At 41.5% G+C, this 12,544-nt stretch overlaps 1 long non-coding RNA gene across 2 annotated transcripts; it reads right to left on the bottom strand.

Moving 5' to 3' along the window:
• Positions 1–384: 384 nt before the first annotated feature.
• Positions 385–12,544, bottom strand: LOC113220225. 2 transcript variants are annotated; one of them, XR_003307136.2, is made up of 3 exons: positions 12,390–12,544; positions 3,148–3,210; positions 385–819 (listed from the first exon to the last, which is right to left on the bottom strand). It is a non-coding gene; the product is annotated as an uncharacterized LOC113220225 (long non-coding RNA). The 2 variants fall into 2 exon arrangements; XR_003307135.1 differs by lacking the exon at positions 385–819 and adding an exon at positions 2,789–2,991.

Below are 12,544 nucleotides of genomic sequence, written 5' to 3'. Positions count from 1 at the left end.
TCATGGGAGTAAAGATGAAGGAAATCATCCCTCACATGAACTGCAACCAGAGGCACGTCATCCAGGTCCTTAGAAAAGCTCTATCTAGACTGTACTATCTAGACTGGTGCTTGGCCAAATATCCTCTACCACTGGGTTAAGTTGACCTCAGATTTTGAATTCCACCAGGAACAAGCCAGAAGCATATGAAAATCATCTCTGGAAAACTGTAACATCACTTTAGGCTCAATTGCTCAACCCAATACTTCTGAATACAATATCCAGCACACAATCACAAAGAACCACACATACAAGGAGATGAAGCAACATGAGGAAGAACAACAAAAACGGAAGATCAACAGGGACTCCAGACCTCAGCGATGGGAATTATCAAATGAAGACTTTCCTAATATTTTTTATTTCAGTAGCTTTGGGGATACAAGTAGTTTTTGGTTACATGGATGAATTATATAGTGGTGAATTCTGAGATTTCAGGGAACCCATCATCCAAGTAGTGTATACTATACCAAATATATAGTTTTTTATCCCTCACCTCCCCCACCCACCCTCATCCTGTAAAAGGCCAGGCATGGTGGCTCACACTTGTAATCCCAGTACTTCAGGAGGCAGGAGGTTTGGGACCAGCCTCGGCAACATGGCAAGACCCTATCTCTACAAAAAATGTTTAATAATTACCCAAGCATAGTGATACACATCTGTAGCCCCCACTATCTGAGAGGTTGAAGTGGGATGATCGCTTGAGCCAGAAGTTTGGGGCTACAGGGAGCTGTGACTGAATCACTGCACTCCAGCCTGGGTGACAGAGTGTGGCCCTGTCTCCTGAAAAAAATAAAAATAAGTAAAATTTTAAAACTAATAAAATAACAGTGCTACTAGGTTTGAAGAATTTAAACACAATCTGAAAATTTCATCATAAATTGAAAACTGTAAAACACACATAACAGATCTTTTTTAATTTAGAATTTTAGAACAGAAGTGTACAATTAAGAGCTCACATGATGGGTTTAAGAGTAGACTTAACACAGCTGAAGAAAGAATTAGTGAACCAGAAGCTGGATCAGAAGAAAATATCTAGAATGAAGGCTAGACAAAAACACAAGCATGGAACTGGAGGGTTAAAAGAAGAGTGTGTCCACTGGTAAGGTCTAACATATAGGTTGTTAGAGTCCCAGAAGGAAAATGAGACAGAAAAGAAGAAACATTTTTAAAGAGGCAATTGCAGAAATCTTTCTAAACTTAAGGAAATAGCCACCCCATCATTCATACAGAATAAAATACGTAGAAAATCTCACCTGGGCCTGGCATGGTGGTTCATGCCTGCAATCTCAGCACTCTGGGAGGCTGAGGCAGGCCTATCACTTGAGGACAAGAGCTTCGGACCAACCTGGCCAACATGGTGAAACCCTGTCTCTAGTAAAAATACAAAAATTAGCCTGGTGTGGTGGTGCTCACCTGTAATTCCAGCTGCTTGGGAAGCTGAGGCAGGAGAATCTCTTGAACTCAGGAGGTGGAGGTTGCAGTGAGCCAAGATCACACCCCTGTATTCCAGCCTGGGTGACAGCAAGACTCTGAAGAAAAGAAGGAAAAAAAGAAAAGGAAAGGAAAGGAAAGAAAAGGAAAGGAAAGTACATCCATCCATAACATTATAAAACTCCTGAATACTGAAGAAAAAAAAAAAGAGGCTATCTTAAAAGTAGCCAAGGGCAGGGAAGCTCACAGTAGCTTTAAAGGAGGACCAGTGAGGCTGGCAGCTAATGTCATAACAGAAACAAAGAGAATGAGATGCTATCTTTACAGTGCTAAAAGAAATACCTGCTAAGCCAGACACACTATCTTTTGAAAATAAAGATGACTTTTATTTTTCTCTTCTTTTCAGTTTTCATTCCCTAGGGCTATCCTAACAAGGACCATAAAGAACAGAAGTGTATTCTTGCACAGCTCTGGAAGCTGGAAGTCTAAACTCAAAGTGTCAGAAGGGCTGGGCTCTCTCTAAAGCCTGTAGGGTAGGATCCTTTCTTGCCCCTTCTAGCTTCTTTTTTTAAATTTCTAAAAACAACTGTATTGCTAAGAACCATGATTATTACTTAAAATAGATTTTCAGTTACTGACATAAAATATGTTGCTTTTGGGAACACATAGACACACAGAGGGGAGCGACACACACTGGGGCCTATTGGAGGGTGGAGGCCGGGAGGAAGGAGAGGGTCCGGAAAAACAACTAAGGGGCACTAGGCTTAATACTTGGGTGATTAAATCATCTGTACGACAGACTCCCATGGCACACGTTTACCTGTGTAACAAACCTGCATATGTACCCCTGAACTCAAAATAAAAGGTTTTTTAAAAAATGTTCTTTGTGCTTCTAAAAATGTCTGAATGATCCTATATGCATTTTTTTTCTTATTTGTCCCTTATGCATAGCTTATAGATTTAAAAGTACAATGTTGCTTGTTTTGTATGCACCTTGGCGGATCTAATAATTTACAAATAGGACATAGGCATGCTGATACAGCCAGCAGTCAATTGCTCCTTCTGACAGCAGGGTCCAAATATACAACAAGCAATGCGTACAAGTAGAGAGACATAGACGATTTTTTTTTTTTTTTTTTTGAGATGGAATTTCGCTCTTCTTGCCCAAGCTGGAGTGCAATGGCCTGATCTCAGCTCACTGCAACCTCCATCTCCTGGGTTCAAGTGATTCTCCTGCCTCAGCCTCTTGAGTAGCTGGGATTTACAGGCATGCACCACCACGCCTGGCTAATTTTGTATTTTTAGTAAAGATGGGGTTTCACCATGTTAGTCAGGCTGGTCTCGAACTCTGGACCTCAGATGATCCGCCCGCCTTGGCCTCCCAAAGTGCTGGGATTACAGGCGTGAGCCAACGCACCTTGAACAAAGTTTTAGGTCATCTGTGATTCACAAATGACAGGCTTCAAGAAGCTCTGGAACATGCCAAACAAGGCACTGTGGGGTAGTTTGGCTCCCTGTGACCTAAGAGAGGAAAATCCGTTGTCTTTGGGAACATTACACAATTCAGGTAACATATGTGCATATTCTCAAGGCAAATTTCAGGTCCTCATACTCAGTAAATCAACACGAGAGCAGCATTCGCAGAGAATATTCAAAGAGACAGAAGCTTCTCCATACCTGACGTGATGGAGAGACCACTGGATGACTGGACACTGAGATGCGTAGTTGACAGTCTTGTCTCTGAAACACATGATTTGAGTTTTGAGATTAGACACTTGTTTTCCTCCAACATCAGTTTATTTCATCAGTAAAACAGTAATAATAATGCTACTGATACCTAGCAGCCCTCACTCTCAGGGCCTCCTCCACCTCAGCGTCTACTCTGGCTGCGCTTGAGGGGCCCTTCAGCCTGCCGCTGCACCGTGGGAGCCCCTCTCTGGGCTAGCTGAGGCCGGAGCCCCCTCCCTCTGCTTGTCGGGAGGTGTGGATGGAGAAGCCCAGGCGGGAATCCGGGCTGCGCCCTGCTCGCTCGCGGGCCAATGTGAGTTCCCGCGGGCGCGGGCTCCGCCTCTGGCTCGGTGGGCACCGCACACGGAGCCGCGGGCCAGCATCGCCTGCCCAGAGCAGTGAGGGGCTTAGCACCCGGGCCAGCAGCTGCGGGGGTTGTGCTGGGTCCCCCAGCAGTGCCGATCTGCCAGCGCTGCACTCAAATTCTCGTGGGGTTTGGCTGCCTCCCGGTGGGGCAGGGCTCCAAATCTACAGCCCGCCATGTCTGAACTCCTCCCCCTGCGGTGCGCTCCTCCGCGGCCTGAGCCTCCCAACAGGCGCGGCACCCTGCTCCGTGGCACCCGGTCCTATCCACAGCCCAAGGGCTAAAGAGTGCAGGCGTGGCTCCAGACTAGCAGGCAGCTCTGCCTGCAGCCCCCGTGCGGGATCCATTCGGTGAAAGGGTTCCTGAACTGGGTGGGGACTTGGAGAACTTTTACATCTAGCTGGAGGATCGTATATACACCAATCAGCTCAAGGATTGTAAATGCAACAATCAGTACTCTGTGTCTAACTCAGGGTTTGTAAATACACCAATCAGCACTCAGTGTCTAGCTCAGGGTTTGTGAATACACCAATTGGTACTCTGTGTCTAGCTCAAGGTTTGTAAATACACCAATTGGTACTCTGTGTCTAGCTAACCTAGTGGAGACTTGCAGGACTAGCACTCTGTGACTCTGTGTCTAGCTTGAGGATTGTAAATGCACCAATCAGCACTGCGTCTAACTCAAGGTTTGTAAATACACCAATCAGTACTCTGTGTATAGCTCAAAGTTTGTAAATGCACCAATTGGTACTCTGTATCTAGCTAACTCTGTATCTAGCTAACTAGCGCTCTGTGACTCTGTGTCTAGCTCAATGATTGTAAATGTACCAATCAGCACTCTGTCAAATCGGACCAATCAGCTCTCTGCAAAATGGGCCAATCAACAGGATGTAGGTGGGGCCAGATAAAGGAATAAATGCAGGCTGCAGGAGCCAGCAGTGGTAACCAGCTGGGGTTCACTTCCACACTGTGGAAGCTTAGTTTTTTTGCTCTTTGCAGTAAATCTTGCTGCTGCTCACTCTTTGGGTCCATTCTACCTTTATGAGCTGTAACACTCCCTGTGAAGGTCTGCAGCTTCACTCCTGAAACCACTGAGACCACGAATCCACCGGGAAGAATGGACAACTCCACAGGCGCGCTGCCTTTAAAAACTGTAACACTCACCACGAAGGTCTGCAGCTTCATTCCTGACAGTGAGACCACGAACCCACCAGAAGGAAGAAGCTCCAGACACATCTAAATGTGTGAAGGAACAAACTCCGGACACCCCATCTTTAGGAACTGTAACACTCACCTTGAGGGTCCGCGGCTTCATTCTTGAAGTCAGTGAGACCAAGAACCCACCAATTCCGGACAGACTATGACTACACCAACATCATTAGGAAGATCACTTTAAATGGTGTATATAAAAGGCTATGTCAACTTTAAAGCCAGTACCCAATATACACTCATAGAGATCAGCGTATTACAGAAAAATAGTATTTCTTTTGTGGTCAAGCATAACTGGATTCTAATCCCAATTCTACTAATTGCTCCCTTATTTTTTGTGTGCTGTGATAATCAATGTTTTTATCATTAGAATCTTGATAATATTTAGCTCACCATGTTTTTCTGGAAATCATATGAGATAACATGCAAAGGACTTAGTGCAGCACCAAATGTGACTCTTCCAGCTCCTGTGGTTGTCGACTGACCTGGGTGCTCCTGGGCCTGAAGACGCATCGCTCTAGCCTCTGTCTCTGCCTTCACGCAGTGTTCTCCCTATATCTGTGTCTCAATGTTTCTCTTCTTATAATGGCACTGACCATAGTGGATCTAGGACCCACTCTACCATAGAGTGGCCTCATGTTACCTTGATTACATCTGCCAAGTCCCTCTTTCCAAATAAGGCCACATTCCCAAGTTCTGGGAGGACATAAATTTGGGGGTGACTCTATTCAACTCAGTATACTCTCTCTTCCTGAGAAGAGCAGTTTGGACTCAAAGCTGTTCAGTGGGCAGTTCAAGGGTGGGGAGGTGTCTGCATGGTGGGGGTGGGAGGAGAGATGCAGGGGCCCAGGGTGGGAAGCCAGTGTGGAGTCCAGGCTCGGAGCACCCACAGGAGCAGGAGTGGGCAGCCTGATGTGGAAAGTCAGATCTTAATCGGGGTGAGAAGGGTTCCAGATGGGGAGGGAGGGCAGACTAGAATGGAGGGGGAGCCAGAATGGCACAGGGGAAGAGAATACTGGCAGAGAGGGCAGATTGGTCACACAAGGGGATTGGTCAAGTAAGTAAATATACTGAAAAGAATAGAAAAGAGAGAAGATAGTTCCAGATACTAAAAGGGAGGATGGTTTGGATCTGTGTCCCCACCCAAATCTCATGTCGAATTGTAATCCCCGGTGTTGGAGGTGGGGCCTGGTGGGAGGTGGTTGGATCATGGGGGCAGGTTCTCATGAATGGTTTGGCACCATCCCCGTAGTGCTGTTTTCCTTAGAGTCCTCCTGAGATCTGGCTGTTTAAAAGCACATGGCACCTCCCTGGTCTCTTTTTCTCCTGCTCTGGGCATGTTTAAGACGTGCCTGCTTCCCTTCACCTTCAACCATGATTTTAAGTTGCCTGAGGCCTCCCCAAAAGCCAGGCAGAAGCTACTATGCATCCTGGATAGCTTGCAGAACCGTGAGTCAATTAAACTTCTTTTCTTTATAAATTACCCAGTCTCACGTATTTATTTATAGCAGTTCAAGAACAGACTACAGAGAGAAACTGGAATGAATCCTATGGTACTGGAATGGAATTTGATCCAGTTTGAATACATGGTTTCTAACATAAATAGCCATTATACAGGAGCTGTCCTGATTTGTAGAAAACACACTAAAATATTCATGAAGGAGGAGGTGTCAGGTCAGAAAAATACTCTCTTGAATGACTCAGATAAAAATTCTTTGTACTTTTCTTGCAACTTCCAATTTTTGGATGAAGCTAAAGAAATATTCAGACAAAACAGAACATTTGTTGCCAGAAAACACACACTAAAGGAACTACTTAAAGATAGGATTAAGAAAGAAGGAAAATGATCCCAGAGGAAACCTCAGAGATGAAAAAAAGAATTGAAGAGTGTAAAGTACACAGGTGAGTACATTTTAAGAGTTATTAACTAATAATGATGAGGTGACGTCTAGTGAGGATAGAAAATTAAAACGATTTAGATACATAGCAATAACATACAAGTAATGAAGGGCTAATAACACTGGATCATCATATTTGAAAAGAAGATCAAAGAATTAGTGACAAATTTTTTGGTAAATTAAACTAATAGAAAAAAATACAACAGTAAGAAAGTCCATCCAAAGAGAGGCAAGAAAAAGGGATAAAGAACACAAACAAGAACAGCATTATCTCACTTATTTGTGGAATCTAAAAAGAGTTGAGCTCATAGAAGTAGAGATTAGAATGGTGGTTACCAGAGGCTATGGGTGGAGAGGGAGGGAATGGAGCATGGTTGGTCAAAGGGTACAAAGTCTCAGGTAGACAGGAGGAATAAGTTATAAGATCTATTGCATGACAAAGTGACTATACTCAATAATAATGTGTATTTTGAGATAACTAAGAGAGTAAATTGAAAGGGTCTCTCCACAAAAAAATAAGTAAATGAGGTAACAGATATATTAATTAGCTTTATTCAATCATTCCACATTGTTTACATGGATCAAAATATTGCGGCCGGGTGTGGTGGCTCACGCCTGTAATCCCAGCACTTTGGGAAGCCAAGGATCACTTGAGGTTGGGAATTCAAGATCAGCCTGGCCAACATGGTGAAACCTAGTCTCCACTAAAAATACAAAAATCATCTGTGCATAGTGGTACATGCCTGTAATCCAAGCTACTTGGGAGGCTGAGGCAGGAGAATCACTTGAACCCGGGAGGCAGAGGTTGTAGTGAGCTGAGATGATGCCACTGCACTCCAGCCTGGGCAACAGAGCCAGACTCTGTCTCAAAGAAATAAAGATACAAACAAACAAAAAACATTGCATTGAACTCTATAAATGTATCTAATTATGATTTGTCAATTGAAAATTATATTAATTTTAAAACCACATGGCTAGACAGGAGATTTAGGATCAAATATATCAGCATTTACATTAAATGTAAATGGTCTGGGAGTAATGTCAGTGAAAATGGCAGCTCCAAAAACGTGTCCCTTCACAAAAACAACAATTAAGCTGGCAAAAAACTAACAGAATTCATATTTTTATAAATCTAGAATATAACCAAAAACTTAAAACAAAGGATGCTTAATGAAGAAAGAAACTGCTAAATTTGGGTAAAAGAGAATTGTAGAATTTTCTTACCTGCCTATAAACCCCTCATGTCCTGGCTCAGAAGCAGCCAGGGCAACAGCAGCTCATCTTCTCAGGGTGGTTTGCTGGTGCCAGAGGGAGTAAAAAAGCTGTTGTCATCAAAGAACTGTGCTTGCGAATCTCGACCTATCTGACAGCTCTCTGAGGGATCAGCTCAGGAGCTTGCCTTTGTTTTGTTCACCCTGCCCCTGCCCTCCCTTCCCGGTGTCCTACCCCCAACAAACACATACACAGAATTCTCTGCAGGATCAAACAGCCTCCTGGGCAGCATACATGGAAAGTATTTAAAGGCATTTACTTGTCACAACCATCTAGGTCAACAGATAATAGAAGGGGAAAACAGTAGACAGGCTGAAACACCTAGGAAGAAAAAGGCTAAGGAAGGAAACGTGGGGAAATGAGAACTTTAAAAAACTCCCACATATACTAAGGAATTCAAACAGCCACATGTATTTCTAGATGTATGCTCAGATGAGACCTGAGACGACCCTAAGCTTTCACCTCTGGCTGATCATTAGGCTTCACATGAGCAGGAAGTAAAAGCTAAGGCAGAGTTGTAAATGACCTGGCTAAGTGTTGCAGCAGTGCTCTAGCTGACCCACAGCCAGCTTGCAAAGAACAGGAGGGTCTTCTTTCTCTTTCTTTCTCTTTCTTTCTCTCTCTCTTTTGGCTTAAGGAATTTAAGAAAGTCTGTCAAAACACTAGCTGACCACTAAACTAACATAACAAAGACTTCTGTGGCCACATATGACAAAGGTCTTTACAAAAGTCATTACAAAAGTAGTTTAGAAAAGTCACTAAACAACTATAACACATAACGAGCAGCTACAACAAACCCTAGGGAGAAGAAAGAACCTAGTCTCCTGTATTATAATATTTATTCAAATTTTCCAGTTTTTAACAAAGAAGTATGAGTCATGCAGAAAAACAAGAAGTATGACCCTTTCACAGGAAAAGGTAAATTAACAGAAACTTTCCCTAAGGAAGCCCAGACTGTGGATTTACTAGACAAAGACCTTAAATCAACTGTCTTAAATATTCTCAAAGAGCTAAAGGAAACCAGGAGAACAATGCCTCAGAACTAGAGAATATCAATAAAGAGATAGAAATTATAAAATAAGGCCAAATAGAATTCTGGAAATGCAAAGTACTGTAACTAAAATGAAAAATTCACCATAGGATCAAGACGAAACTTGAGCAGGTAGAATAATCAGTGAACTTGAAGGTAGGTCCGTTAAAATTCTCCTGACTAAACAGCAGAAAAAAGATAAGGAAAATGAGCTTAATTTGAACAATATGATCAATAAATTCGATCTACTAGGCATATACAGGCCTTAGAAAGAGCAGCTACAGAATGCACCTTCATTTCAAGCCAGGTGGAATATTCACAATTTATACCATTTATGACCACAAAGGAAGATTTAACACATTTTGAAAGACTAAAAGTATTTAGTGATGATGTGACCACAATGCTAAGTCAGAAATAAATAACAAAGAGGTAAGTTAAAATACACATATGTTTGGAAAGTAAGATATAAACTACTAAATAACCCTGAAGCTAAAGGAGAAATCATAATGGAAACATTAAAATTAAAATAAGTTTAAAATATTTTAACTGAATGATAAGGGAAATATTACATATCAAAACATGGTGAGATGCAGCCTAAACAGTGCTTAGAGGAAAACTGATAGCCTTAAAAGCATATATTATGAAAGATAAAAGCCTGAAAGTTGATGAACTAAAAATTCATCTCAAGCAATGAAAGAGAGTTCTTTTTGCCCCACATCCTCCACAGCATTCGGCGTTGAGAGTTTTTTGTTTCATTTGTTCTGTTTGGGATTTTCTCCATTCTAGTAGCTGGTTGTGGTAGCTCATTGTTGTTTTCATTTGCCATCCCAATGGCACATCACATGGAGCATATTTTCATGTGCTTATTTGCCATCTGCAAGCCTCCTTTGGTGAGGTGTCTGTTCAGATCTTTTGCCATGTTTTAATTGGGTTGTTTTCTTATTGTTTAAATTTAATAATGGTTCTTTAAGTGTTTAGATACAAGTCATTTATCAGATATACATTTTCTCCTCCCAGTCTGTAGCCTGACTTTTTCATTCTCTTGACAGTGTCTTTCACATGTAGACATTTTTTCATTTTAATAAAGCTCAGTTAACTAATTTTTCTATTTTTACAAATTGTGCTTTTTGTATTATATCTAAAAACTCATTGCCAAGCCCAAGATCATCTGGATTTTCTCCTGTTGTCTTCTAAAAGTTTCATAGTTTTATGCTGTACATTTGGGCCTATGATCCACTTTAAGTTAATTTTTGTGAAAAGCATAGGGCCTATAAGGCCTGTGTCTAGATTCCCTTTTTTTCCCCCCCCCGCTTTGGTGCTGTTTAGTGAAAAGATGACATTTTCTCTATTGAACTGCCTTTGCTCTTTTGTTGAAGATCAGTTGACTATGTTTATGGGGGTCTATTTTCAGACAATTTTGTTCTATCAATTTATTTGTCTATCTTTTCACCAATTCCACACTGTCCTGATTATTGTGGCTTTACAGTAAGTCTTGCATAAAAGTTGGGAAGAGTCAGTCCTCTAACTTTGTTGTTTGTCAATATTGTGTTGTCTCCTCTGGGTATTCTCCCTTTCCATATAAACTGTAGAATCAGTTTGCCAACATCCACAAAATAAAGTGGTGGGAATTTGATTAGGATTGCGTTAAATCTATAGATAAAGTTGGGAAGAACTGACATCTTAAGAATATTGTCTTCCTTTTCATGAATGTGGAATATCTCTCGACTGATTTAGATCTTCTTTCATTTCCTCGAATTTTATAGTTTTCCTAATATACATCTTGTATATGTTTTATTAGATTTACACCCAAGTATTTCAGTTTCTGGTGCTAATATAAATAGTACTCGGTTTTTCACTTTAAATCCGAATTGCTCATTGCTGGTATACAGGGGAGAAAAACGGTTTTTGCCTGGTAAACTTAACATCCTTCAAATTTGCTGTTAGGACATGCTTGCATTGCTATAAAGAAATACTTGAGATTGGGTAAGTTATTTTAAAAAAAAAGAGGTCTAATTGGCTCATGGTTCTATCGGCTGTACAGAAAGCATGGCAGCCTCTGCTTCTGGGGAGGCCTCAGGAAGCTTCCCATCATGGCAAACAGCAAAGTGGGAGAAGCCATATCACATGGCCGAAGCAGAAGCAAGAAAGAGACTCTGTGGAGGGGGAGGTGCTACACACTACTGATGACTAGATCTCGTCTGAACTCTGAGTGAGAGCTCACTCATCACCAAAGGGCTGGCCCAAGCCATTCATGAGGATCCGCCCCCATGACTTAAACACCTCCCAGCAGGCCCCACCTCTAGCATTGGGGATTACATTTCAACATGAGATTTGGGCACGAAAAAATACCCAAACTATATCATTGCTATAATGACTTATTAGTTCCAGAGGTTTTTTGTCGATTATTTGGGATTTTCTGCATAGATATCATGTCATCTGAGGACAAACACAGCTTCATTTCTTCTCCTCCAATCTGTGTATCTTATACTTTCTTTTTCCTTTCATGTTTTAATGCGTTAGCTAGGACTTCCAGCATGGTGTTAATTGGGAGTGGTAAGGGGACCTGCTCACCTGTTGCTTCTCACCATGAAGTATGATGTTAGTAGTAGTTTTTTTGTAGATGTCCTTAATCAGTTTGAGGGTATTCCCCTTTATTCAAAGTTTGCTGAGAGTTTTTATGATGAACGGAGTTGTATTTTGTCAAATACTTTTTTGTTTTCTGTTGATACGACCACATGAGTTTTCTTTAATTGAATGGATTATGTTAATTGACTTTTAAGGGGAAAGCTTATATTAATTGATTTTGAATGTCCAATCAGCCTTGTTTGTATTACTGAGAGTTCTCCAGATAAACAGAATAGGATAGGGTGTGTGTGTGTGTGTGTGTGTGTGTGAGAGAGAGAGAGAGAGAGAGAGAAATTTTAAGGAATTGGTTCACATGAGTGTGGAGGCCGGCAAGTACAAAATCAAATCCACAGTGTGGAAGCTGACCTAGGGAAGAGATGATGTTCCAGCTTGAGTCCAGATATAATTTGGAGGCATAATTCCATCTTCCTCAGGGGACCTCAGTCTGTCTTTTCTTATGGTCTTCAGCTGATTGGATGAGGCCCACCCACATTTTGGAGGAGGATCTGCTTTACTTAAAGTCCAATAACTTAAATGTTAATCCTGCCCCAAAAAAAAGTAACTTCACAACATCCAGACTGATGTTTGACCAAATATTGGGTTCCAAGGCCTAGCCAAGTTGACAAGTAAAATCAGCCATCACATTTGCATACCTTGGATAAATCTCAATGGTTATATTATTTTTTATACATGGTTGGATTTCATTTGCCAATATTTCATTAACATTAGATTTTACACCGTCAATGTAGAAGGTAAGGAATCTTTGAAAAAGACAATGACAACTCATCCATACCTGTTTTTCTCCTTCCTTTGGACTCCTGCTAGACTGTGTTTCCCAGTGCCATCACATGTGGATCGAGATCTGTTACCAATTCTGTTCAATGAGTAATGTGAATAAGTCAAACAGTACCTTGAAGAGATGTGATGCTGTAACAAAAAATAATATTA

Source organism: Piliocolobus tephrosceles, chromosome 6, assembly GCF_002776525.5.
Source record: "Piliocolobus tephrosceles isolate RC106 chromosome 6, ASM277652v3, whole genome shotgun sequence".
NCBI classification, from domain to species: Eukaryota; Metazoa; Chordata; class Mammalia; order Primates; family Cercopithecidae; genus Piliocolobus; species Piliocolobus tephrosceles.
Note: the sequence above shows the minus strand (reverse complement) of the source record. Positions and strands in the feature narration are given on the sequence as shown.